Source organism: Panthera leo, chromosome C2 (genome assembly GCF_018350215.1).
Source record: "Panthera leo isolate Ple1 chromosome C2, P.leo_Ple1_pat1.1, whole genome shotgun sequence".
In the NCBI taxonomy this organism is placed as follows: Eukaryota; Metazoa; Chordata; class Mammalia; order Carnivora; family Felidae; genus Panthera; species Panthera leo.
The window spans coordinates 156,794,294-156,821,204 of record NC_056687.1 but is presented as its reverse complement, the minus strand read 5'-3'; the positions used below and the strand labels follow the sequence as shown (position 1 = coordinate 156,821,204).

Here is a 26,911-nt window from a genome sequence, read left to right as displayed (position 1 = left end):
GTAAATGATGGCACTTTTTCATTTTTTTCTGACACATTTTTGGAAAATCCCTTAGCGTGATCTCTCAGCATACTAATTTGGTCTATTTAGCTCATTTATTGAGTTTTTTTAAATTTTGGCAATCATGGCTTAATTTCCAGGAACTCAGTATCTTTTTTCAGAGAGGATTTATTATATTTTTTATTTTTATTTTTTTAAGTGTATTTATTTTGGCAGAGAGAGTGAGCGCACAAGAGGGGCAGAGACAGAGAAAGGGGGAGAGAGGGCTAACTGAGCCGCCCAGGTGCCCCTATTATATGGATATGATATTCACTTACCTCTCCCAAGGATATTCATTTGAATTAAAGTTTTCTTCTGTTTCAGGTATTAGTTCTGTTTTCTTGGAGTCAGTTCTATTTTTTGTGCTTCTCTCAGGCTCTGGCTTTTCGGAAATGTCTGGCAATTCTCGATTGTCTGTTGACACTTGTAGAGGAACATCTGGGCAGACCATCTGCGTGGTGGCTGGGGGGCACCTCCTTTCCCCCATGAGAATCCCATTTGCCTGGCCAGGAATGCAGTTTGGGATACAGGGGCCGGCCTCAGGTGACTGTGTGCACGCAGGAGAGCCATGAGTGGACAGCAGGAAGGAACCGCCCTCCGGTCCGTTGTCTGCTCACACCTGCACCCAGTGTCTGTTGCCTCTGTTCCGGAACTCTGTGGGGAGAATTCACCTGTGACGGCTGTGCCTTCAGCTCTCCAGCATCGCGGTTTCCTATTCATCTCATCACTGACCTTCTATTGCTTAGAAATTCCTTAATCTTCTGGACGTTGCTCCCACTCCTCCTGACTGTCCTCAACCACTCAGACTCTACTCTTATTTCTGTATTTTTTCTATCTTTTCACTGGGATTTGGGGAAGAAGAGGGGTACACAGCAGTGTGTCCTTAGCCACGTCAAACTGTAAGACACTTATTCCACATTCAGAATGATTTCGAGAGACTGGGTTACCGGATGTGGGATTGTTGGAGCAAAGAGCAGAGACATTCTTGAGGTTGTTGATACGTATTTAAAACTATCTTGCTAGACTGAGGAAGGAACTGGCTCTGGCAGAGGGGGAGCCGGGTTCTGAGCTTGGTTCCCTGGCTTGTCAGTTGTGTAACCTAAGTGAGTTGGGGAAACTCTCTGGACCTCAGTTTCCTCATTAGTAAAATGGGCCCAGTAATGGTACCAGTATTTAAGCATCTTATGAGGACAAACTATGTAAACTATCTTCCCCAGGGCCAGCTTATAAAAGGTGCTTGATGAATGCTTTTAGTCAGCATTGTTTCAAATACGTAATTTGTCAGCATTAAATAATTGTGCATTCAGCCAGGTGCTCGGAAAAGCATTCCCTTTCTTGGTCATTGGCATTTCAAGCTCTGAGATAAATCACTTCTTGGCTTGGTACCTCCATCTTCAAAGAGAGAAGCCTCCTTCCTACCTGTCTGCCAGTCTGTGAAGGCTTCTGTGAAGATTCGCTGTTACTTGTAAAGCTCTTAGCGATGCACCGGTGAAAATCCCTGTGTATACTTGGGTTGTTTTCATCGGAATGATGGGTCCAGAAGCCCTGTCCCCGGGTCCAGACTGAGCTTCTACAAGACAATTCCTCCTTCTGAGCTTGGTCAAGTCAAGCGTGCACTCCTGTGGAAGAAAATACCTGGTCTTTATTCTGGGCCAACTTCCAGAAACTTCCAATTTCTTCCTCAGCTGGGATATTGGGTCTTAGGACTCCTCTCCCTATTCGGCAACTTCCTAATCAGAAATGGCTAGCAAAGCTACTCCAGTGAGGCAGGCTGAGCCCTCACCACGGCCACATGCGGGTCCAGGCCCAGGAAGGCAGGAACCGGTGTTTATGCCCAGCCTACAGGAAGGGCTGGAGATAGCTCTTGCTAGAACCTCAGAAGTCACTGGCCCAGGGGTGGCCTGGCTCAGTGACAAAGAGAGCGAGAAGTCTGTACTTGTAGAACCCAGGCGGGCAGGGTGCAGCGGCGAACCAGGGACCAGCGCCATGAAAGTTCACCGAGACAGACTCCAGCTGAGGCAAAGTGAGGGGTGGGATGGGAGGGGCAGGAAGGGGAGAGCTCACCTGAAGAAAAGACAGAAATGTTGTCGAGCAACCACAAGACCCGCAGCATTTTATTTTTGTTTTGACCCAGGAAGCAGTAAGCAAACAGATAAAAAACCCAAGTGCTGGGCATGAACTTGACCAGGAGCGGGCCTTTGCACAGTAAGAGGAGTCGCTGTGAGAATCTCTTCCCTTCTTCCTCTTTCCCGCCCCATTCACAGCAGGCCTGTGGCCACCAAGCTGGAGAGGGGCTGGGTGGTGGCTAAATCTTCCCCTTGACGTCTTGCCGTGAGACAGGAGACACTCAGAAAGGCTGGGTAATTCAGTCAAGGTCACACAGTGAGGAAGGCAGAGGCTGGAATCAAAGCCAGGCAGCTTCCCACGTTTCTGCACGGTAGAGGTTAAACAACCTTAGAAGCTCTGCAAAGAGTAGAATGTAAAGTTCCCAGAGGGTTCTCAAGCACCGTAGCGTGCGCTCAAGGACAGAAAGTCCTAGTTAGGGCCGGGCTGGAGGGCAGGGAAGGATTACAGAGCTGCCTACGCAGCAGCGGCCCTGGGGACACGAATGCTGGTCCCCTGCCCCCAGCAAATCTCAAATTCTCCTCGCATCAGGGGGGATTGGATAGAAAAAGGCAGGAGTGACTCTTAAATGCTTTGGGGACTCCCTGCTCAGTCCCAGAATCTCTCCCGGGCCTCTCCCCAAATGCAGAGGACACCCTCTCTCTCCTGTTCTTTTGTTTTCAGGACTAGGGTTCTCGGGCTCCTCAGGCAACCCCCCGGGGACTCACTCCTCTCAGATCTGAATCCTCAGTACAAGTACTTCTTTCGGAGAGAGAACCTAATCTCTTTCTGACTCCAAGTCAAATACCTGCTAAGTTCAGAAACAGGAAATGCGTGACTATAATCTTTCAATGGAAAAAAAATTTTTTTTCAACGCCTCATCTGCAGAACGGAGATTCTACTCAACCGTAAAAAGAAGAGGGAGGACTCCCGTTATAATGGGAGTTATTCCGTAACTCAGTATGGACAAGATTCACAGCGAAGCCATACAGGAAGGTGCTAAGGGGCATACAGAGCAGGCCTTGCGTGTGTCAAATTCTCCTAAAGGACACTCAGGCGACTGGTAATATTAGTTGCCACCCGGGGGGAAAACGGGGTGGTTTGGAGAAGATTTTTCACTAGAGAGTCTTGTAGAGCTTTTGACTTTTATGCCATGGGATTTTATTACTTTCTCAAAGATCAAATAAAAATTTGAAAAAGAATAGTTTATCATGTGGTACTCAGTGAAAACACTCTTCTCATAGACAGTAAAGCCTTGGTTTGCGAGCATAATTTGTTCCGGAAACATACTTGTCATCCAAAGCACTCGTATATCAAAGCAAATAGGCTCGGTTGTGATCATGTGAGCTTCAGCGTCACATACGACTCGTACTGCAAGACATCACTCGTTTATCAAGTTAAAATTCATTAGTCCGCTAGTCTTGTTTATCCGCTAGTTTATCAAGTTAAAATTCAAATGTCCGCTAGTCTTACAGAATAAGGCTTTACTGTATATCCTTCCAGATTTTATTTTACATGTGCACACACACATGCAGACACACACACACACGTGTTCTGTTTCTATAAATCTGAGATCATGTTGTAATGAAATATATAACCTGCTTTCCACCCCCCCATTCACTATATTGTGGATAACTTTCCATATCCGTGTATACAAATTGCATTAACTGAAGTAGCTGCAAAGTAATCCACTGCGTTCTTTTATCATATTATTTTAAACTAATCCCCTGTAATTTGTAACAGCTTTATTGACACTCACATACCATAAACCTCACCTACTTAAAGTGTACAACTCAGTGTGTATTCTGAGTTGTGCAACCATCACCAGTATCTAATTTGAGGACATTTTCATCCCCCCAGAGAGAAGCCCATTAGTAGTCACTCCCCACCCTTCCTCCTCTCCCAGTTCTGGCGACCACTCATCTACTTTCTGTCTCTGTGGGTTTTCCTATTCTGGACACTTCCTATAAACCAAACCATACAATATATGGCCTCTTGCGTCTAGCTTCTTCCGCATTGCATGAAGTTTTCATTGCATGAACCTTGAAAACTGTGGTAACATGAATAAGTACTTCATTCATTTTTATTGGCAAATAATATTCCATTGTGTGGATATTCCAGTCTTTCACCCAGTCATCAGTTGCCGGACACTTGGGTTTTTTTCAATTTTGAGTACTATAACTAATGCTGATATGAACAGTTGTGCACACGTTTTTGTGTAAACATACGTCTTCAATACTGGGAGGTAGATTGGCTGGTCATATGGAAATAACACATTTAATGTTTTAGGAACTGCCAGCTGTTTTCCAGAGTGGCCACCCCATCGGCGGGGGATGAGGGTTCCGACTTCTCTCCGTCTTCCCCCACACTTACCGTCTCTGCTCTCGATTCTAGCCATCCTAGTGCCCGTGAAGTGATGTCATTATGGTTTCGATTCACGTTTCTCCGCCGGCTAGTGACGACCGAGGTGTTGCACGTGTTATTGTGTGCTTCCTAGCCATTTGTTTCCTTTTGGAAAAATGTCTACTCTGATCTTTGTTCACCTCAAAAGTGGGTTATTTGTCTTTTTATTAGTAAGTTGCGAGAGTTCTTACACATTCCGGATACGAGTCCCTCATCAGATAGACGACCGGCGAATTGGTTTTCCTATTCTATGGGTCATCTTCTCATTTCATAGTAGTACCATTTGGAGCAAAACAAGTTTTGAACTTGATGGAGCCCCAGCTGACCTAGCTTCACTTTCATAAACTGTGCTTTTTGTGTCTTGGGTAAGAAACTATTGCTTAACCCAAAGTCACAAAGATCTACTCCTATGTTTTCTTCTAAGAGTTGTATAGTTTCAGCTGTTACATGTAGGTCTATCATTCATTCTGAGTTAATTTTTATGTAAGATGTGAGGTACGGGCCCACACTCATTCTTTCGCATGCGGCCCTCCGGCTGTCCTGGCACCATTTGTTGAAAAGACTATTCCTGCCCACTGAGTTGTCAACAGACCCTTGTTGAAAATCAATTGAGCAGAAGGGAAAGGGCTTATCTCTAGACTGTTGCTTCCATTTTATTGATCTAATTGTTCTTATGCTGAATTCTTAGTGGCTTGATGACTGTAGCTTTATAGTAAGTTTTGAAACGAGGATGGATATGTGACTCCTTCAGCTTCTTTTTCCGATTCAAAATTATTTTGGCTATTCTGGGTTCCTTGTATTCCCAGAGGATTTTTAGGATCAGCCTGTGGAATTCTGCAAAAGAGCAAGCTAGGATTTTGATGTGTATGGCACGGAATCAATCTTTTTTTTTTTTAATTTTTTAAATGTTTTTAATTTTATTTTTGGGAGAGCGAGAGCAGGGGAGGGGCAGACAGAATCTGAAACAGGCTCCAGGCTCTGAGCTATCAGCACGGAGCCGACTTGGGGCTCGAACCCACGAACCGTGGGATCATGACCTGAGCCGAAGTCAGACGCTCAACTGACTGAGCCACCCAGGTGCCACCTGCACTGAATCAATCTTAGAACGCTTCGGGATCAGGTTAATACTGGTCTCATTTAATGAGTTCGGAAATGTTCCTTCCTCTTCTGGTTTCTGGAAGACTTTGTGAAGGATCGATATTTATTCTTTAAATATTTGTATAATTCACCGTGAAGACATACGGGCCTGAGCTTTTCCTTGAGGGGGGTTCTTAAATGACTAATGCAGTCTCTCCGTTGGGCATAAGTCTGTGCAGAAATTATATTTCTTCTTGAGTCCAATTTTATAGTCTGTGCCGTTCTATCAACTCTTTCATCTCATCTAGGGTATCTAATTTGTGGGCGTTCTATTGTTCATAGTAGTCCCTTAAAAACTCTTGTTTTGGGGCGCCTGGGTGGCTCAGTCGGTTGGGCGTCTGACTTCGGCTCAGGTCATGATCTCACAGTTCGTGAGTTCGAGCCCCGTGTCGGGCTCTGTGATGACAGCTCAGAGCCTGGAGCCTGTTTCAGATTCTGTGTCTCCCTCTCTCTCTCTGCCCCTTCCCTGATCATGCTGTGTCTCTCTCTGTCTCAAAAATAAATAAACATTAAAAAATAATAATAATAATAATAAAAATAAAGAAAAATAAAAATAAAGAAAAAAACTCTTGTTTTTGTAAGGTCAGGAGTAAAGTCTTACTTGCATTCCCAATTTTTTTCTTTTCTTTTTAAAATTTTTTTAATGTTTATTTATTTTTAAGAGAGAGATTGACAGAGTGTGAGAAGGCGAGGGGCAGAGAGAGAGACACAGAATCTGAAACAGGCTCCAGGCTCTGAGCTGTCAGCACAGAGCCCAACACAGGCCTCGAACCCACAAACTACGAAATCATGACCTGAGCCGAAGTCGGACGCTTAACCGACTGAGCCACCAGGCACCCCCCATTCCCAATTTTTGCTCTTTTTGGTCATGTTATTGTCCCTGTCCATTCCTCTCTCCTCTCCCCCAACCCAGTGTAGGGCCTTCTTTGGAAGGTTCCATCCCATTAATCACCTTGTAAACCAACATAGCGACGTGACAGTGGAAACTGTCTTAGAGCAACACAGAACTGGTAGAACCCTACCCAAAACATCTTAGGGCAACCGGGTACTGCGGCCTCAGCGTCAGGGATGCCACCGCTCTGGACAGCTGCTCGCACGGTCCCATTTCTGGGGGTTGGCACAGATAATACTATCATCATAACAAGAACAAGTTTTTCTGCTTCAGAATGCACTTGGAACCACGGATCTTGTCCACCCCACCCCGAGCTATTTGTTAGCTCTTTCCTTCTCGAGACTGAGCAATGAGGGTTGAACCTGGATTATCTAAGGGGCACAGGACAGTCTGCAGCAGCCCTGCCCAGGCACAGGTCTGGCCCTGAGTCACCGTGGGGACAAAGTGCAGGACCCTGACTCGCCTGCTCAGCGCGAGCTCCATCACAAGGCCCCACCTCCTGCAGAAGTGAGACACCCGGGGGACCCAGGCTCCCATTCTGGCTCTCCCCCTGGCGACAAGGAAGACATCTTAAGGCAGCCACCTCTCCTCTTGTGGAGCCAGCGTTGTCAACGTGAAGATAGGCTTGCTCGACCAGCTGGCCTGAAGGCCGGTCCAGCCCAGCCACTTATGATTAGGTTACCAGTGAGCATGTAGGCTTTGCTTGAACTCTCTGAGCCTCGGTGCCAGGGGCCTCGGGGCCTACCGAGCACCTGCCAGGTTGTTCGCCTCCCTGGGAAGGGTGAGGAGACGGGCCAGGGACTCTCAGAGTCTTGCTCCTGCACTGGTTCAGGGGAGGGGAAGTCACACCTCTCCCCGGTGCAACACCCAGAGCTCATGACTCCCAGGGCCTGCTCTGACATCTACTCACCCTGAGACGCCAGGAGGGTGAGCTCCCCGACCTCCGAACGTCAGTTTGTTCATTTTTCAAAAATGTTTATTTATTTAGAGAGGGTGTGCAAGCTGGGGAGGGGTGGGGAGGCGGAAAGAGAGAGAGAGACAATCCCAAGCAGGCTCCATGCCATGAGCTCAGAGCCCTATGCGGGGCTTGAATCTACAAACCGTGAGATCATATCCTGAGCCAAGATCAAGAGTCAGAGGCTTAACTGACTGAGCCACCTGGGCGCCCCAGTTGGTTCATTTCAAAAACGGAGATAACAGTACCTACCACTCCCTGTACCGGGAGGGGGAAGATTACACTTAATCTGATAAGCACCAGCCAGCACATGCTAAGAATTCATTTCAGATCGTCAGGAGTCACTGCTCTGCTCGTACCTGTTCTCGTTCATTGTGAGAAGCACCCACCACCCCTCCACCCTGTTTCAAGTAAAGGGCATACCAAAGCTTCGGTAAATTTGGTCTTATTTGAGGCCAAGCAGAGGTGGCTTTGGTGCGGCGGGACGAAGGTTCAGACTGGGTCCTGTTGTACTCGAACTGCCTCCTCCTTCGGCCGGTAACATAATCTCGCTGCCTGATTCTCCTCACATCACCGGAGCCCAGGCTGCAAGCTAAAATCAGAACGAGCCTGCGGTTGCCGAGTCAACTGGACATTCTGCCACTGTGATGTCACCAGGGGTCCCGGCCTCGGGAGCCGAGGAACCCAGCGTGCCGTGTGGTCGTGCGGACCCCCGTCCCTCCCCTCGCTGGCCCTGGGACCCCGGGCGTGGGAGAGAAGCAAGCGAGCCAGTGCTCGGGGAACAGCCCCCTGCGGCCCCACAGCCGGGACCCCACAGACATCGCCACTTCGCCTCCAGGAGGTCAAGGCCGCCTTCACGTAACCATTTCCGGAAGGCAGAGCGGCTTCCGGCGAGGTCCAGGGGCTGTGCCCGGGTGCCCGCGCCGAGCGGAGCTGGCAGGGAGCGCAGCCACAAGGGGCAGAGCACCATTCTGAGCCACGCTTCCGTCTTGGTTCGAAGGAGAATCTTTAATAATATATAGATTTTAAGTGACGAAGCTCTTGCCAAATCCTAGCATAAAGCGGATTTTTACAGCTGGGATGATAAATCCCTGAAAGGCGGCGCTTACCATGGAAACGCTGACACAGCCTTTCATTCCCCTTCCCAGTGATTAAAATCCTCATTTCAATTTGTTTTTCTTTATTTGGGGCTGGAGTCATTTGCAAGCCCAGGAATAGATCTCGCGCGGGTGGAAAACTAAATGCTGCCCCCTGTCGGAAATAAGGCGGAACTGTTCTTAGGCGGCGGGAGTGCGGCAAATCTTGGTTGGTAGAATTATGGAAACCCAAGGAAAACCGGTTTTCTTAGGAATCGCCTTGCCAGGAAGGCAACTCCTGCAGGGCTTGGCTCGTTCTCCCAGGGAAAGTGAGGCAGGGAAGGGAAGGGAAAGCAGCTAATAACGGGTGCGGTGTCAGACCAGGGGCTGCTCTGGGCAGCTGGACATTCAGCCACCTGGGGGAGCTGGCAGCCAGCGTGGCTCTGCACCTTGGCCACCCCGCCCGCCCGAGGAGCAGGGGTGGGGGTGGGGGCCCTCACCGGTTGCAGGCTGCAACCCTTATGCACCCCTGGCCTGCTGGCCATGGCCGGCTCCAGCGGCCAGAGGAGGTCCCCGGGCAGAGGGAGGGCCAGACCTTGCTCGGCCCGAGTGCATAGGGCACCAGTGACCTGTCTGCTGCACCTGCTCTCCACTATGCCTTGTATTCTCCTCTGGGCTGTTCCACTTGCAGGCAAATTTTATGCTCCAATCCGGGGTCGTGTGCCCTCTGTTTATTCAAGGCCTGTAGTCTCTGCTGAACCAAAAGCTCAGTAATCCTACTCACCAAATGTCCAGGAATGCCTTTCTACTTCCTGGATCTCTTCATTAATAACAAACAAACAAAAAAACAAGCAAAAAACAAAAGAAACCACCACCACCAACAACAAAAACCCATAATGGATCCAGCCCCACTTCTTAATATACCAGCGAGATCCCAGCAGATTTCCCGGTCTGAGAGCTGACAGGGTCTCAAGCGTCCCCGCTAAACAAGACTTCAGGCAATTGCGCAGACCCCATTGGCACGGGACCTAATGACACTCAAGCATTGCCCGGTTTTACACACAGCCAGCGCTTTGGAATAGGGTTTTCAAAGTGTGTTCCATGGGTAATCAGTGGGCAGAGATGCTTCTCCCAAGAGAGGCTCAGCGACTGAATAAGGTTGATAACATTGCCAGCTACAGCACCCCTTTAAAGTCATAACATTCCTCGTTACTAAAGGCTCTAAGAAGTCTCAAAGGGGAGAAATCCAATTAACTTTCACTCACTGTTTCCCAACTTACTTCCTCACCAGAACATTCTTCACAGAACACCCATGGTCACCCTGTAACACAGCAGGCTATGCCACACATAAAATGCCTTGCCTTCTCTCTGTCCATTTTAGTTTTTCTCTTGCAGGGTTTTAAAAATCTTTTCATTATTGAAGCGGTACCTGTTCATTGTAGAAAACTGGAAATGTGCAAAAAAGCAAAAAGGAGGGAAAAAGCTTTGAGACATACTTCCCGTGGGCGTTTGGGACTGGACGGGCCGTGCTGGGGTTTTAGTGTTCCTTCGGGAGAAGGGAAATTTTGTTGTCATAGGAGCTGACCTGTCCCCTGGACTGTGTTCCATTTTATGACCCCTGATTTGAAGTAGCAGGCTTCATAAAATAAAGCACACGTTTCAGCCGGCAGTGGCCAGAGTCCTTTTGAATGCGTTCCCAACCCCAGGTGGAGGAAAATTCCTGAACCATATGTTGTGGCTTTTACAGGGAGTGGCAGACCAAGAAAATAAACAAGTTGGTAGGAGGAGGAAAACATTAGGTATGATGATTTCTCAACCATGTGAAAATATTTGTCATAAAAAAGACGGGAAAGAAATACACCCAAGAATTAGGCAGATTATCTCTAGAAGACGGGCTCAAAGGCGGCTTATTTTCTTTGCTGTTATAAAAACTTAAAAATAGGTATTTTTAGGGGTGCCTGGGTGACTCAGTCAGTTAAGCATCCGAGTCTTTTGGGTCAGGTCATGATCTCACAGTTTGTGAGTTCAAGCCCCGCATTGGGCTTATGCTGTCAGGGCAGAGCCTGCTTGGGATTCTCTCTCTCCTCGCTTTCTCTCTCTCTCTCTCTCTCTGCCCCTCCCCCACTTGCTGGTGCGAGTGCTCACTCTCTCTCAAAATGTTTGTTTTTGAGAGAGAGAGAGAGCGAGCATGAGAGGGGGAGGGGCAGAGAGAGAGGGAGACACAGAATCGGAAGCAGGCTCCAGGCTCTGAGCTGTCACCACAGAGCCCAATGCGGGGCTCGAACCCACGAACCGTGGGATCATGACCTGAGCCGAAGTTGGACACTTAACTGTGTATAAGGCGCCCCCCTCCAATAAGTATTTTTAAAAGTCCCCCCTACATACACCAGGTCAATTTCAGTGGGGATTAAAGCAGAGCAGAGAATGTGGAGTCTGGTGGGGACGCTTGCCTGGGGTGGGTGGGGGCTCCTCACGTCTTTCCCACCCGAGAGGCACTGGGCTTGCTCAGGATCACGTCCCCTCCGCTTCCTCTGAATGCAATGAGCCACATTTGGGGTCATGAGTGGCTCAGGGGGAAGTGGGAGGTGTCGCTGGTTACACCGACCCTCAGAGCAGCTGTAGGAGGACAGGGCCTTTATCATCCGTCCCCTTTGCATAAGTGCTCCCTGAACATAAGCTCCTGTCTGCCCTAGAGGCCTTGTGCTGGCTGGGCCCTCTGCCTGGGACACTCGTCTTTCAGGTCTGAGCGCAGAGAGGGTCTGCGAGGACCCCAAGAGCACACAGCACGGGACTGAGCCAACGTCTGCCTGCCTGCAAATCTGGCAAGCATGAGCTGACTTCCAAAAGGGTTGTCACACAGTTACCGCCCAAGAAAACCCCTGCCCTCGGCATGACACAGGCCGGGGTGCTCTCGGAAGTCAGGGGGAGAACACCTGCTGCGTGGCTCCTGTTCTCCTTTTCAAGATGATGGCTTCTCTGAGAGGCTGAGGACAACTCCCAGGCCGTCCTCTGGTGGCTGGAAGGCCGTTCCGGGGGCACAGGTTCCACGTGTGCAGTCCGAAGCCGCAGCCCCTTGTCCGCAGCCGGTCCTCCGGGCGGCACAGCAACGTTGCACAAGCCGCGGACCCGGAGGAGGCCCGCCGGGCAGATGGCCGGTGCCCACCGAGTGCCAACTGGGTGCCACCCTGACTCCGCCACTGATGCTTAGGCGCAGCCTTCCCCTGCCACGGGAGAGGGGACCCACAGAAACCATGCCGTCAGATTGCCTCCTCAGGAGGCCGCCCCGACCTCCTCTCCAACACGGCAGCCTCCATCACTCTCAGACCCCTGATTCTCCTCTTAGCGGTTATCACGCACTGGCCTTCTGCTTTCTCCTTCTCCTTTGTGACAGGCAGATGTGTGGGTTGTCTTGCTCACCTTGACTCTCCAGCACCCAGAAAACTACCCGACACAAACAGATGCTCTAGAAACGTCTGTTAGTTGAATGGCTACCCGTTATTCTAGCAGGATGGATTCCTACCGGAGCGCCCGGAGTCCAGGTGAGGGCTGTTCTGGGCGATTCAGGCGGCTTGCTTCAAGTTCGAGCTCCCACTCCTGCCTCAGTGATTCCAGGGGACAGCCAAGACGGCAGGAGTGGAGACCCCCTACCGGCACCTGCTGTTGGAGCAGCCGAGGATGATGTCTGGGCGCTGGGCCTCCTCTGCTCTGTGTGACCTCTGGCAAATGCCTTCCCCTCCTTGCCCTGCAGATAAGGAAGTGGGTACGCTCCGCTTAAATATCCGGGGGTAGGTTCCTTCCCCATGACAAGCATTCATGGGAAGGCCTGGAGTGCGGAGGTGGGACCAAGAAGGAGGGAGGCCACGCGAGGGTGGGTATCACCCATGGAGGCTCCCACTTGGTTCCATTCCACCAGGAACCTCAGACAGTGTAGGTGACCCCCAGACTGTCTTGATGGGGAGAGAGCTGGGGCGGTTAGAGCCCCGCGCTGGCGATCCTGCGGGCGCCCTGGGAAAGGTGTAAGTTGCCAGGCACCTCCAGCCCGCCAGGCACACAGGCCAGCGGACTCCAGCAGCCTGCAGGCAGCCCCCAGACACAGATGCAGGTGCTGCCTCTTGGGGGCGAGACTAGAGGGACCTGAGGCAACATGGGTGGGGTTCTGACACGGTCTCTAATGTGACATGGAAGGGGGCCCTTCCCCACCCAGGACTCTACAAACCTTCTGGGAGTGCAGCTTTGAGTCCGGGTGTGCCGGACTGTGCAAGGTAATGCGTCTCCTTAAGCCTCAGTATACGCAAGCCGTGACATCAGAGGTCGTGACTTCCCCCTACTTGCCCCCCGCTCCCGGGCAGGGACGCCCCTGACTCGCTGCCTAGCTTTGCACAACTGGCTGATGAAGTTACCACGATTACTCCCCACTGGCACTTAAAGCGATCTTAAGAGATTCCGAGGCTGGTATCGTTTATTCGTGAATCGCTTCGTTCTGTAATAACTGCCCAAGCTTTAGTGGCTTCACACAATAAAGCTATACATCTCACTCATGTAACGGTACAAATTAGGTGTTTCTAGATTGTGGTGAGGGATCAGGTGGATGGGGTGTCTGCTCAACCTCCTGCCATGCCTGAAGGCATGGGACTGAGCACCAGCACATTCTTCGGGAGCTTCTGTCCAATTCCTTCTGCCTCCATCTCTTGAGTCTAGAAGTATCCACGACTGGACATCTTTCCCTAAAAGATAAGGAACCAGGTCTCTATTTCTCTGTTAATTCTTCTTCCAAGGCTCAGAGTCTTCAGAACCCAGCGTGTTGGGGACAAAAAAAAAAAAAAAAAAAAAAAAAAAACAGCTAAAATCATGCAGCCGATGTGGGCACCTGTGGCCATCTCCAAGGGTAAGTTCTCTCTCAGCGGCGGCCCCTGTGTCACCAGTTTGGAGGTACGCATGGGTCATGGGGATCGTCTGTGCCTGTAGACTAGGAAACTCAAGCCCTCCAGAAGTGGCCCTGAGAGCCAGAATAAGTCATTTCCCTCCACGGGCCTCAGTTCCTTCCTCTGTACAACGGGGTGGCTGAACAAAAGTATCCCCAGGCTCTGACGGCCTCCGGTCGGATGCCTGCCTCCGCCCGCAGCTCTGCGTTCATCCTTTCGAGAACCCGCGTAGGTGGCGGGGTTGTAGTTCCGCGGCAGGCCAGGAGAGGGCAGCAGGCAGCCAACGGCAGGTGCGGCCAGGATTCAGAGGACGTGCGTCCCGGACGCGGGAAAGCCTTTCCAGACGAGTAGGAAGCGGGGCTGTGACTGCCGCACGGCCCCCCCCCCCCCCCCGATTGCTGCCTCTCGGCATAACGGGGGCTGGTGGGTCTCCCACCCCGGGAACCTCTGACGCCTGACGGTCCCCTACCCTTGCCGACTCTGCAGCCCTCGCTTCCAGCCGCGTTACCTGGGTTCCAGGCCCCTCGCCGGCTCCGCCCCCGAAGGCCCGGTGCCCCCTGGCTGCCGGCCAGCCTGCTCTGGTGCCTGTGCTGGTGTTTAGGCTCACTCTCGTGCCCTCCGTCCCCTGGCCTCCTACGGCTTCAGCTCTGCCTTCTGCATCCTTGCCCGCTGCACCCCAGGGGAATGCGGACGCGGATAAATGCACCTCCCTAACTGGGAGTAACGGACTGCAGTTGCCGAGGAGGGTGGGCCGCGGCCTCGCACAGTCTCACCTCCTGAAGAGCAGAGGGACGCGCTAGCTTACCCCACAGAACTCTGTGCGCCCCCACCCCCATCTCGCGCCCTGGCATGCGTGCAAATTAGCCCTGGGTGTCAGTTTTATAAACAGAAACTTTTTTCTCATCCTCTGCCTGTACTTCCTACATATGCCAGGCTTCGGCCTGCAGGTCTCCGTGCCCACTGCCCCTTCTCCCTGGAGGCCCTCTGCCCTTCCCTCCCCTCTGCCAGCCCTTTCTTATCCCTAAGGGCTAAGCTGTATAGGCCCCCCTCTTTTTGGCTGTTCTCCTGTCCCTTCCCTCTGCCCAAGTCTGTGTTCAGATATGGATTCAGTTATAGTAGCAGAAACTCCATCTGGCAGGCATAAGCAAAATGGAAAGTTGTCACGGGGATGTATCTCCAAGGGTGGACAGGAAGCCGGAGAATCAGATGTGGGGCGGGGGCAGCAGGAATGGCCTGGTGGCCAGCAGAGTGCTGTCCCTAAAGCGGGTCGGCTCCATCCGTGGCCTCCTGTCACTCAGCCAAGTAGCAGAGACCCGGAAATATACTATCATGTGATCGGCCCCATGATAACGGGGGACTGCGTCCCCGGTTTACAACCCCCCAAGACTGTGTACCTCCAATTCAGTCATTACGTGGAGAGGCAACTTTCAAAGAAGCTCGGGGTGCCACCTGGAAGGAAGTGTGGGTGCTGGGAGTCGGGGAGCAACAGACTCCGCCCCGGTACCCTTTCTTTGTGTCCCCATGGACGCGGCGCCCACGCCGGTCGCAGCATGTAGCACTCTGGGCTGTAGGGCACTGCTCATTGGCTCTCTCACTGCACTGCAAGTGTCCCAAGGCAGGGAAATTGTCCTGTCCATCTTTTGAGCCTCAGCACCTGCAACCATGCCTGGCACATGGTTCACATTCAACAAGCACCGCGTGAGCGGATGAATGAGAGAATAATAACTGGGGGAGATCGAATTCCTGTTCCCAGTTCTTGCCTGCCTCCCTGTCTGCATGACCTCACAGTGGGCTACGGTGGGCGGAGTCCATTCCGCTGCTCCGTCGATGTCACACTTGACCGTGGCCGTGCAGGCAAAGGGACAGAGCCGGTTCTGAGTCAAGGCCTTAGGAGGCATCTTGTACTTCTGCTCGTGGTTCTGCGCTCCGGTGGTCTGGCCTAGAAAGAGTGAGTAGCCCTAGGAACAAACGAGGGGCACACAGAGTAGGCCTGAACAAACTCAGAGCCCAGATGGCCAGCACGTGGAGTAGAGCTGCGCCTGCTGCCCCACAGGCCCGTGAGCAGGAGGGACAAGTGCTTGCTCTAAGCCACCGAGCTGGATGGGTTTGTTGGGCAGGTCATGTGGCAGTACGGTCTCAGGCCAGGTTCTCCCGGAAGCAGACGCTGACACAGAACTGTGTGCGGGAGGTTTATTAGGGAGCGTCTTTGGGACCCACATCTGTGGCAGGGAAGGAAAGCAAGCTGACATGAGTGGAGGGGAAGCCGAGCTGAGCTGTGATGCGGTCCCAATGAAGGCTCAGCTCTGGAGCTGTCCCAAGTCGGGGCGAGGGATCCCGGCCTTTAATGCCTCTGGGTTGACCAGATGTCTCATTCAGTTGCCACAGGAAGGGGTGTGATCTTGGGCAAGGCAGTTTTCCTGCGTGGAAGCACTTCCCTAGGAACGCCACTGTGCATCTGGGGGAATAAGTCCTTCGTTCCCAAAAGGGGATCTGGGCAGCACATCCAAAGTCCTCGATGATAACTGACTGATACAACGGTGTCCAACAGGTTTCAGGGCTGCCTCCCTACCTATTTATTGCTAAGTGATCAAAGATTTCAAATACATTTGATTATTTCTAAAATACCATTGAGAAAACAGACCCGCTATCATCTAACCAACTGCAAAGGAAAAGGCAATTAATGTTGGCTTACAAGCTCAATTTCACAAGGCTCGTGCACCCATCATCGCTCTTCATTTAACGGTCGCCTGGGAGCTGCCTGGGTGTGAGCTGCAGAAAGCAGACAGAAAAGGGTCGGCATTTGTGTGATTTCCTCAATGCAGATATGTCCTTCATGGAACCACTGGGACGACTTTCCTTATGAAGTTGTAGTACCCCCCCCGCCCCCCCCTTGGAAACCCAAAGACAGCGACATGAGTCCCGACCTCTCAGCTGATGATGCTTGCAGAGAGGCGAGACCTGAGGAGTCGGCTCACAGCCCAGCAGTTATGGGAGAAGCAGTCCTGTCTGGCCTCCACAGAGCAGAAAAAAGCACACCAGAGGGGATAAGTCGCTTAAAGTCCCCACCCATAAGGCATCGCATCCACAGTTAGCCTTGGCCTTGGGCACCTGGGAGCCAAATCACTCCCCAAGGTCACCCAGGGACTCACTGGCTGACTGTTAGCATCATCTACTGTTCTTTTTCTTCTTAGAAGAGAAGCTGTAATGGAAACGCTTTGTCAAGGAGGTCTTAGAGCCGCATCAGGGAGGGCAGTATTAGAAAACTCTGGTGGCTTTAAATAACCAAGGCATAAGAAACCCAACTCAAAAGTTAACATTGCAGTTTCTCTGTAGATTCCCATGAGGGATATTTCGGAAGTCACCCAGCTTTCCCCCTTGTTTGCTCAGGGCTGCACTAAATACTGACATCAGACAACCAGAGAGGGCAGGCGCTCCCACTGAAGAGTGCAGGGGACCTGAGTGTAGGGTCTGGTTACTTGCTCTGGACTTCACCTCTGCACACCGTCTTCAGAAATAAAGAGCAAAAGCAACCCCCAGGAGATTGGAAGGGACTCCTAGCCTTGGAACCTGGAATCATTATTCATTTCTAATCTCAATATGTCAACAAACCAGACAAAAATCCAGCGTGAAATCTGCGTCGAGACCCCACGGTTCCCATCTCCCATTCTTCAGTCCACAAGTTGCCAACCACAAACCCTAAAGTCTAACTCCATTTTGAGGGCTGACAGGGTCCAACAAGCAAATGTACAAGCCTCTAGGGCAGCACAGCCAGGCACCCGGAGCAGGGCAAGTGACCGGTGAGGCCGGGTCAAGGGTATGGGCTATTTGGCACACGTGCATCTGCCTACTTCCATACCCTACCTACACGAATGAGCACACTGCCCCTGCAGGCAGAGCTGGAGGCAAGTGGACTGTCTGGCCAGGGTAGGGCCAGGCCGCCTGGCTGTGCACCTCCTTCAATAAGAGACACCCGGGAGCCTTGGTGGCTGGAGGGCACAGGGACCCATCAGGCGGCTGGTCCAAATGGACACTAACCGTAACCCTTTGAGAGCTTCTGCCTCAGCAAGAACTTCAGGGGCGGCATCTCTCCTGCTAGGAGGCTAGGGATCCGCCCAAGCTTCTCAGGACTTAAGGGCATGACCTGCCGGTTCCGGGGCGGAGCGCTGGGACACAACCAGGGTCTGGTGAGGACAGTCCCAGGAGGAGGCTGTGTGGGGTGTTGCATCTGCATCATTCCAAGCTTTTTTTTTTTTTTTTTTACACATGTGCATATTCTTTCTGAAGCAGAGTTTGAACAGCGTCGACTGCACTTCCAGGGCTGGGCCCGGAGAGCTGGCCTTGGTGTCCTTTAATAACAGACAGCTGGGACGCTTCGTTTCTACAGAAGCTCGGGACACAGAGGGGCTGACCCCTTTGTTCAGGGGCAGCCTGGCGGTTTTCTGGGTGTATTCATCCTTGAGGCAATGCTGGGGGGTGGGGATGGGCCCTAGTTGCACAGTCTGGAGGGTTCGGGCAGCCGACGGGTCATGTACTGGCATGGTTCAGCTGCTGAGGACAGAGTCGCACTGACCTGGAATGCGGCAACGTGGGATGAGGCCTGGCCGTGCGATCAGTCTCCTCGTGGTACGAGGTGTTGGCCTAATCACAAGGCCTATGTATTCATTACGGAAGATTCTCCTGAGGTCAGAGCTTGAAGGCTTTCAAATGTTTTGCTGGAGACAGAACAGAGGAGCTGGGGACAGGACAGAGGAGCTTCCACAAGGGACATCTGGGATGCTTGGTTTCCGGAGAGGCCCGGGGCCCCATGAGGCGGCAGTCCGCATGGGGGCCGAATGCTACGCATCTGCAGCTGCCACCTCAGGGTGATTTTCAGGGCTGGGTCCCTTTCCACACTGTAACCTACGCTGGTATTGTGCTGGCCACAGCTGCACCCCATGAGAGGGTCCCGGCTGCCTCAGATTGGCCGAACGGGATAAACTGAGTGGGTACTTACAGCCTATGTCAGGGTGGCCAGGCACCTAGCATGGTGTCCTCGTCTTGATAGGATCAGCAGAGGTATGGCTCTCAGGGAGAAGGTGTATGCGTGCTCCCCAAGCCCTAACCGACCCAATGGGCAGTATTCCCCCTGAATGCGGAGCTTTAGGTTTCTGGACTGCCTTTGTGGGTCAGTGGGCAGGGAAGGCTGGCCAGGCTGTCATCTAATAAGAGGCTCCTGGGAGCAGTGGTGGCTGAAGCAGCCCCAGACCCCCTGAGGCAGCACATCTAAGTGGGGACTGGGAGTAGCCCATTTGCGGGTGGTGCCTCCTGTGACGTTTGACACTGGGCCCCTGCACGCTGCATCTATGCGGGGGTTTGGGCTCCAGCCCGTTATACCAGCCTGATGGGCCCCAGCTGCGTCAGGCTGGCTGAAAGAGGGGAAGTGTTCACGGCCCGGCAGCACAGTTCAGGGTCATGGGAACCCGGAACTAGGTGAGAGACGGGGGAGGCCAGTTCTCAAGAGCAGACTCCAGGGTATCTGTCGCATCTGCCTAATTCCAGGCCCTCGCCTACACAGATTTGCTTATTCCTTTTGAAGGCAAAGCTGGAGAAATCTGCCCTTCCTTCCGGGGACAGGACTGGGCAGACCAGCCAAGAGATTCCCTCAGCACGAAACACCTGGGAGCCACGATGGCTGGAGGAGCTCGGGACCCCATCAGACAGCCAGTCCAAATGTGAGCTGGCTGTTGCCATTTCAAAGCTGCTGCTTCCAGAGGATGTCAGGGGGTTGGCTTCCTCCACCCTGGAGGCCGTGCAGGTGGTGGTGCACAGCCGTGCTCCACAGGCCTAGAGAGCCCCAGCTGCCCAAGGGCCTGTGCAGGTCAGGGACGCTAGGCAGCTGGAACAGGGCAAGTACAGGCAGAGGCCGGGTCACGGCAGCGGGATCTTGGGGACACGAGCATCTGCCTCGCTACAAGACCTAACAAACACAAACGCGGATATTCCCCTTGAAGAGAGAGCTGGATACTGGCCTCCCTTAGCAGACCTGCGCACACACCGGCTGGGGTATCTATTATCAAATACGAGGTACCTGGGAGTCCCTGTTGCCGGAGGAGCCCAGGACCCCTTCGGGCAGCAAGTCCGAGTAGAGACCGATGAGGGCCAATTAGCAGCTTCTGCTGCAGGGTGATTTGGGGGCTGGGCCAGAGCCTGTGCAGGTGTCTTGGCCCCAGCTCCACCGGCCTGGACGGTCCCGGCTGCCTCAGGCTGGCCGAAGAGGTCCAAACTCCACGTGCACAGTAAGTACAGTTCAAGGGATCCAGGAACCTGGCAAAGGGCACAGAGCCAGGGAGGCTGTGTCACAGAACAGGATGTCGTAGACACAAGGTATCTGCCTCAATCCGAGTCCTAACCTGTACAAATGCACACGTTGCCTTTGGAGATGGCACTGGATGATGCTGGGCTGTCTTGCAGGGCAGGGCCAGGGGGGCTGGCTGGGGCATCCATCATCCGGTAAGAGGTACCTGGTTTGCTAGAGCAGCCTGGGACCCCTTCAGACAGCAAGCCCAAGTGGGGACTGATCTTCGCCAGTCTGCAGCTGCCACCTCAGGGTGATTTTCGGGGGTGGGCTCCCTCCACACCATAGCCGGCTGGGCCTGCCTCAGGCTGGCTGAACCTGGTGAACTGAGCAGGCGTGTATAGTACAGCTCAGAGTTGCCAGACTTATAAGAAGACATTGGTCTTGAGAGGTCGGGCCAGAGAAGCAGCGCTTGGGGATGTCACCCCTAAGAATGAGATCGCTTATTTTACCGGCAGACGAGTTTATTTGGGAAGAGCAGAGGAATTGAAATTCAGGACGAGCAAACGACGGCAAATCACAGGCGAGTGGAAGAGACCCAGAGAAGGTCATCCTTTATTATGTTTTAGGAGGATATTCGGGAGGATTGTTTGGAATAAAAGTTCGCTGGAGAACAACTACAGTTTAAAGATATGGTGGTTTCTCGTTGGCCAAAAGCGATGGTTGTTGTTGGGGCAGGAAGAGATCTTGCTTTTCCTAAAAGCAATAGAGAAATTCCTATGAGAAAAGTGCCCCTCCCCCCCCCTTATCAGGATAAGAATTATCTTCCTTCTTCCTGCTGCTTATGCCATGTGCAGTGAATGCTGCGTGGATGAGAGCTCCCCTTCCGGGGTTTCCTGGCTCCATTTTAATGAGGGTTCCCTTACTCACATTTGCACTTCCCCCAGCTGATCAAGATCTAAGGATCAAGAGTGAGGTGTTCTGGAGTTCTGCCGAGATTTGACAGGCAACAGGTTAAAAGTTTTAAACTGATTATACAAAATAAGGAGCAGAATAATGACCCAGTTAGCACGGTAGTCCTGAACCAAGAGTCCAACCTGAAGACAGCCAGCTAAATAGATCAAAGGACCGTAGATCATTAAGTGCAATTCTTTGTAGTCAATGTGCTGTTCTCTGATTTTATGCAGCTAGTTGTTTACTTCCCTGGAGGAATTTATCCTTGTGCAGCAGGTGGTGTTCACTATTGCACAAATGCCTCCTTGTTCGGCCAGTAGATAATCAAGGGCTATGCAATTATCCAAAATTACTGTAGCCGGTGAGTCAAGTGATCATTGTTGGGCTTTTACTGCTTTGGTTGTGGAGTGAGCTAGCTCTCCTAACGTTAGGGAGAGACTTCTGATCTTACATTTGTTGGCATTTATTCTGATCTATGTGAGAAAGGCTCTCCTTATGGAGGCAAACGCGGAGTCACATATGCCTCCTGAAAGCTCCCGTTCATGACAGCCGTGGAGGTTCAATGGAGTGGACTGAATGGGGACTTCTGATTCAGTATGCATGTTAACAGGGACAGTGAACTGTCCCAGTAAGCATTGTCCTCTGATTCACCAGCCATCTAAACATCCAGATGCCCCTGGGAAGTGCTGGCCACCACAAACACCAGGTGGAGCCTAGAGGACTCCAGCTAAGGTCTGGTTATTGATAGGTTCATTAGGTAAATTCATTGATACCTTTAAGCCATGGGTCAGAGATGTTGGGGTGACATTGTATGAGAGGTTATCCCTTCCTAAAGGTGTCTTTTCGAAAAACCTCAGCAAGAGGATGTAAACCCATTTGTCTTTCCCTTGGGTGCAGGGGAAGAGATTGTATTTAGGTAAGGAAAAGATGGGGAAGTGAGGGGTCATAAAATTGGCAGAGGTGGAGGTGTTTAGTTGAGCTAATATGACTGTGAGTGGGGAAAGTCTTAACAACTTAACCTTACAAGTAAAGTCCATAGGTTCATGAGTAAAATCAGCAGTGAGATCCGGGACTAAAGTGAACATAGTTACAGGTAAGCCCAAGGGGTCTCCAACATCATGAGCAGATTGGAGCTTCTGGTGACAGATCCAATGGTTAATCTATCTTTCAACAGGTTGAGAAATGTGTTTAAGAGCATTGCCTCTCTGAGAACAAGAAGAGGGTGGTAGTAAGAAGCAACAGCATCAAGAAAAGACTAGACAGGCCTGGGCTGGCCATCTTGGGAAAACTTTCTCCTTCAGCCGTCATCTGCTTCTATTCCTGGAAGGTCAGCGGTCGGTATGCAAGTCCAGTATGGGTTTTGTGATTTATTTAGCTATGACACGTAAATCCAAAAGTCTATTGCTTGGAGTTTAGCAGCAAAAGGTTTGGTTAACAATACCTTATTCGAGCGTTTCCAAAGCAGTTAAGTCTTTCTGGGGACGTCTTTTCCAGTAGGTTGTAGGGCGTGATGTTTAAGGTCTTTGTCTCCTGGATATGTGCCGTGAAAAGATTGTTCTACTAAAGCAATGTCATTTTAACAGAAGCAGTTAGGTCTGTACAATATTGATGTATATCTTCTTTTATCGACTGTGGATCAGAGAAGCAGGGGCTAGGTGCATTAGGGAGCTCTCTTACAAGGAGAACAAATTCTTGCTGAACTTACACAAATGCATCCATTGTCACAAAAAAATAAGAATAGTAAGAGTTTCAGAGTTCTGGAAGGATGAGGCAGGGAGAAAAAGATAAATGCTTCAAACTTTTTTGGAAAGATACAATTTACCAAATGGCTGTAAGTTATAGATAGCTTCAAGAAGAGGAGAAAAGGGGATCTTTTAACTCTGAAAAACAAAACATGAAAGCAGTCTGTTTTCCAGGGTTTTAGAAATTCTTACCCAGTTCAGCATTATGACCCTAAATTTATCAAAACCCATGTTCTAGAGTACTTGTCAAAGGCTTCTTCGTGAATCTCTTAGAAGATGAGGCACTTAAATCAATAATTGTAAATGACAAAAGATTTAAAAATGGCAAAGGTTAGGGGTCCCTGGGTGGCTCAGTCGGTTAAGTGTCCAACTCTTGATCTCACTCAGGCCTTGATCCCAGGGTTATGAGTTCAGGCCCCATGTTGGGCTTCATGCTGGGCCTGGAGCCTACTAAAAGAAGAAGAAGAAGGAGAAGGAGAAGGAGAAGGAGAAGGAGAAGGAGAAGGAGAAGGAGAAGGGGAAGGAATAGTTACAGAGCTGATGAGAGTTTATTATGATATAACTGACAAGGAAATTTGGTTATTTCCTTGAAATGTTATCAACATTTCAAGATAATTAAAATTATGACTGATGTCATTATACCAGAATATATTGGAATTTGGGGAATTTTATATAATTTCTAGAATACATAACATATACCTACACAAATACAACAAAAAGAAGCCTACTGTTCTTATTTGACGATACTTCCCATGTAATTTAACAACTCAAACAATCCTAATTAGCATAATGAGATATTATACTTTTTATTAGGAGAGGGAACAAATCTTTCAAAAAGTTCCAGGAACCCTCTAGAAATTCTTAAGTTACTTTTAGGTCAAAAAGACTTTAATTGGCACTTGATTTGGGGGAGTTTATAAAAAAAAAATCAAAAGACATTGGACAATTGACCAAATAAGATCCCAGGTCATTAAGAAACAATATTTAATTGTCTATTTGACCAACATGATGATGAAAGAAGTCAAAGGCAAATAGAAAGGGTCATATAGTTGTAAGCAAAACTTAGCCCTCTTATATCCAGAAGCCTCAGTTTACTCTAGGACCTGATGACAAAGACAATATGAAGTACACGAGATTATTTTGATAAAACACAAAACCTTTGTTTTCTACATGGATTAGTTAATTTATTTATTTACTTGCTTATTTATGTATTTCTGAGAGAGAGCATGCACGAGTGGGGGAGAGGCAGAGGGAGAGAGAGAATCTTAAGCAGGCTCCCCACGCACACGGAACCCAACAGGGGTCTTGATCTCACAACCATGAAAACATGACCTGAGCTGAAATCAAGAGTCGGTCGCTCAGCCAACTGACCTTCCCACGCACATCCTCTACATAGATTACGTTAAAAGGTAAACAAAACCTTTCACAATATCTTACAAAAAGTAGATCAGTAGCCCAAGAAGACTCTGTCTTTTTAACAGAAATGATTAAGGTTTAGTTTTGCATAAGTACATTACTGTTCTCAAGGCTTCATTTGAAAACCCTCACAATAATAATTTAATTTTTAGCCCATTTGACCATTCTTTCTCAAGATTCCTTTTCCATAAACCTCTATACCTCTCTCTGTCTATTTAGGTTTTGTCCTATCTTTCTCCTTTCTTATTCTGGAGTAATCACTTAACATTAAGCACTTAACATTGCTTTTTTTCCTTTACCAAAAAACAAAACAAAAAGTCCTTCCATATTTTTCCTTATCCAAACAAACAACCCGCCCAACGTTCTATTCTCCTTACTTTTCATGTAGTCATTTTCTTTCATTATTTCTAGTAGTTTTATTTTTAGAAATTCATTTTCTGCTGAATTGTTCAACTTTATTAGTTTAAATGTTATTTTCTCAATTTCAAAAAACTTACAAAACATATCTGGAAAAGAAATGATGTAAGGCAGGTGTTACAGAATAGTTGCAGATTTACTCTTAGAAGTTAGCATAATTGCTTATTCTTTACATTAAATAAATATAAACTCCTTTTATATAAGATAGTTAAAATAAGCCATGCACTTTTTTTAAATGACAGTCTGAGATTCGCTGGTGTCTATAGGGTCATCCTGACAGTGCTTTGTCAGACTGGGCAACAGGATCCCCATGTTGTTGCTAAAAAGGGTTGCTGTGAGTTAAGTAGCATAAAGATTTGCAAAATGGGACAACAACTGCTAAACTTATGACAGATGGGGTGCCTGGGTGCCTCAGTTGGCTAAGCGACCGACTTGAACTCAGGTCACGATCTTGCGGTTCGTGGGTTCAAGCCCTGCGTTGGGCTCTGTGCTGATAGCTCAGAGCCTGGAGCCTACTTGGGATTCTGTGTCTCCCTCTCTCTCTCTGCTCTATCTGTCTCTCTCTCAAAATAATAAGAAATAAACGTTAAAAAAAAAAATAAACCGATGGCAGAGCTAGAAATATCTGAAGCTGCCATCCAGCTTTGCAAGTCTTTATAAGAAATGAGGGAAGTTATTTTCAACAGTTTGCTGCCTGGCTGTGAATCTGGAAAGACCAGGCAACTAAGTGTGAGCCTGTCCTGGGGTGAAGACAACCTGGCCTTGAGGACTTACTGCTGTGTGTGTTCAGCACAGAAGAGGTGACAGTCCTTTGTGGCCTTTTCCACTGTTGCTCAATTTACTGTGATACAAGAGCAGTGGCTTTCAAACCTGTAGGAGCATTTCCACAGTGAGAAATACAGTCTATTTTATGGTCCAGCACATGCCTGTATATATATAAAACGATCTAAGTAACTAAAATCAGTTTAATAAGCTGACATGTATTTCCCATTTTTAGTATATTTCATGCATGTACTCTCTTTTGTATTTTATGAAGTTATTTTTTATGTATATAGGGACAACCTACAATAAATCCATTCCAAATTTTAAATGAAATTGAAGATACATTATCCATTTATCTGTATAGATACAGGTGATATGTATCTTTTCTGTTGAAATGAATGTTAATCATAATTCGTCAATGGTCTGTGATGGTGGTTTGAGAAACTAGGAGATACAGCGAATCTTTCCACAGTAGGAGAAAGCTGTCATGCGAGTCCCTTGTTTCTTACTTTCCAAAGGGGGGCCTGATGCATTTTGTCAGCATTAATGCACACTGTTGGTGCAGAGTTCATTGATGCTTATTACCCGAAGTGTTCTGACTTTTGGGGGGCTCGTTCTGTAGTTTGGGCAAGCCTTTCCATTTTTAAAACGTTTATAACCTTGGCTTCCCAGTGAAAACTAGGAAGAAGACAGTGGTGCACGACCAGACACATATTAGCATACTCTAGTAGATCACAAATACACGTCAGTTTTTTGAAGGTGATATACAACATGTTTGTTAATCCAAGTATTTTCTGTGTCTCTATAAAAATGAAGCCAAAAGTAGATATACTTGTGTTTAGTAGTTAACGTTTACCTTATTTGGATACGATTTAGGTATCCAATGATTATCCATTATTTAACTTAGTATCAACTCTAGTCTTATTTGTATAAATTAGTTACTTTGAACAAATACACCTGGATTACACACTAAGCAGCTAACCATCATCCTATTTCTTCTGTTGGCAAATTTTGCAGTATAAGAGTAAGAGCTTATTGGATTAGTACCCCCAGCAAGAAGAAGTTGTTTATCTGCATTCTGTTTAAGGCTGACCACTCAGAAGGCATGCCTGTTGTTTTCAAACCAACAAACTGAAGCGAGTGTTTATTTATCGAGATTATCTCAGGTCATATGAACTGGAAAAACATTTGAATTCGTTGCTATATTTCTGAGAGTATCTTTGATTTATATAAATGCTTTATTTTCTTAAAGCCAACTAGATGTCTTTACAAATCAATTTCGGCAATACCACCTGGAGGTAGAAAAATATCACATATCTGTACCATATATAGCATAGACGCAGAGATCTCATAGCCCGTATTTAGGAATTTTAGTCATGTCTCAGGTACAAAACTCAAAAGAAAATAATCTGATCCAAGTTGTTTTTCTGGCAGATGGACTAAGTTAAAATTACCTGCTCAGATGGCCAAAATCTTTTACTTAAAGATTCTTTTTTTTTTTAATTTTTTTTAACGTTTTATTTTATTTTTGAGACAGAGAGAGACAGAGTATGAACAGGGGAGGGGCAGAGGGAGAGGGAGACACAGAATCTGAAATGGGCTCCAGGGTCCGAGCTGTCAGCACAGAGCCTGACGCGGGGCTCGAACTCACGGACCGGGAGATCATGACCTGAGCTGAAGTCGGACGCTTAACCGACTGAGCCACCCAGGCGCCCCAAGATTCTGTTTTTTTTTTTTTATTTGCCTGCTGAAGGGATCTTCATTTTAGTCTCTTAGAAGCTTCTGCATATCAATCAAAGAAGATATTCCATTGTCTCCA

At 49.2% G+C, this 26,911-nt stretch overlaps 3 long non-coding RNA genes across 4 annotated transcripts in view; 1 reads left to right on the top strand and 2 right to left on the bottom strand.

Moving 5' to 3' along the window:
• Nucleotides 1–237: 237 nt before the first annotated feature.
• On the bottom strand, nucleotides 238–8,424 carry LOC122230166. Of its 2 annotated transcripts, XR_006207322.1 has the most exons (4): nucleotides 7,953–8,424; nucleotides 2,104–2,502; nucleotides 1,459–1,658; nucleotides 245–693 (listed from the first exon to the last, which is right to left on the bottom strand). It is a non-coding gene; the product is annotated as an uncharacterized LOC122230166 (long non-coding RNA). The 2 variants fall into 2 exon arrangements; XR_006207321.1 differs by having other exon boundaries at nucleotides 238–1,658.
• A 4,622-nt stretch (nucleotides 8,425–13,046) lies between these two features.
• Nucleotides 13,047–15,286, bottom strand: LOC122198354. The gene is made up of 2 exons (XR_006192949.1): nucleotides 14,922–15,286; nucleotides 13,047–13,329 (listed from the first exon to the last, which is right to left on the bottom strand). It is a non-coding gene; the product is annotated as an uncharacterized LOC122198354 (long non-coding RNA).
• A 94-nt stretch (nucleotides 15,287–15,380) lies between these two features.
• Nucleotides 15,381–26,911, top strand: part of LOC122198355 — a 28,707-nt gene continuing 17,176 nt past the window's right edge. The window contains exons 1-2 of the long non-coding RNA XR_006192950.1: nucleotides 15,381–15,475; nucleotides 21,930–22,082. This is a non-coding gene — a long non-coding RNA (uncharacterized LOC122198355). The remainder of the gene's footprint in view (nucleotides 15,476–21,929; nucleotides 22,083–26,911) is intronic.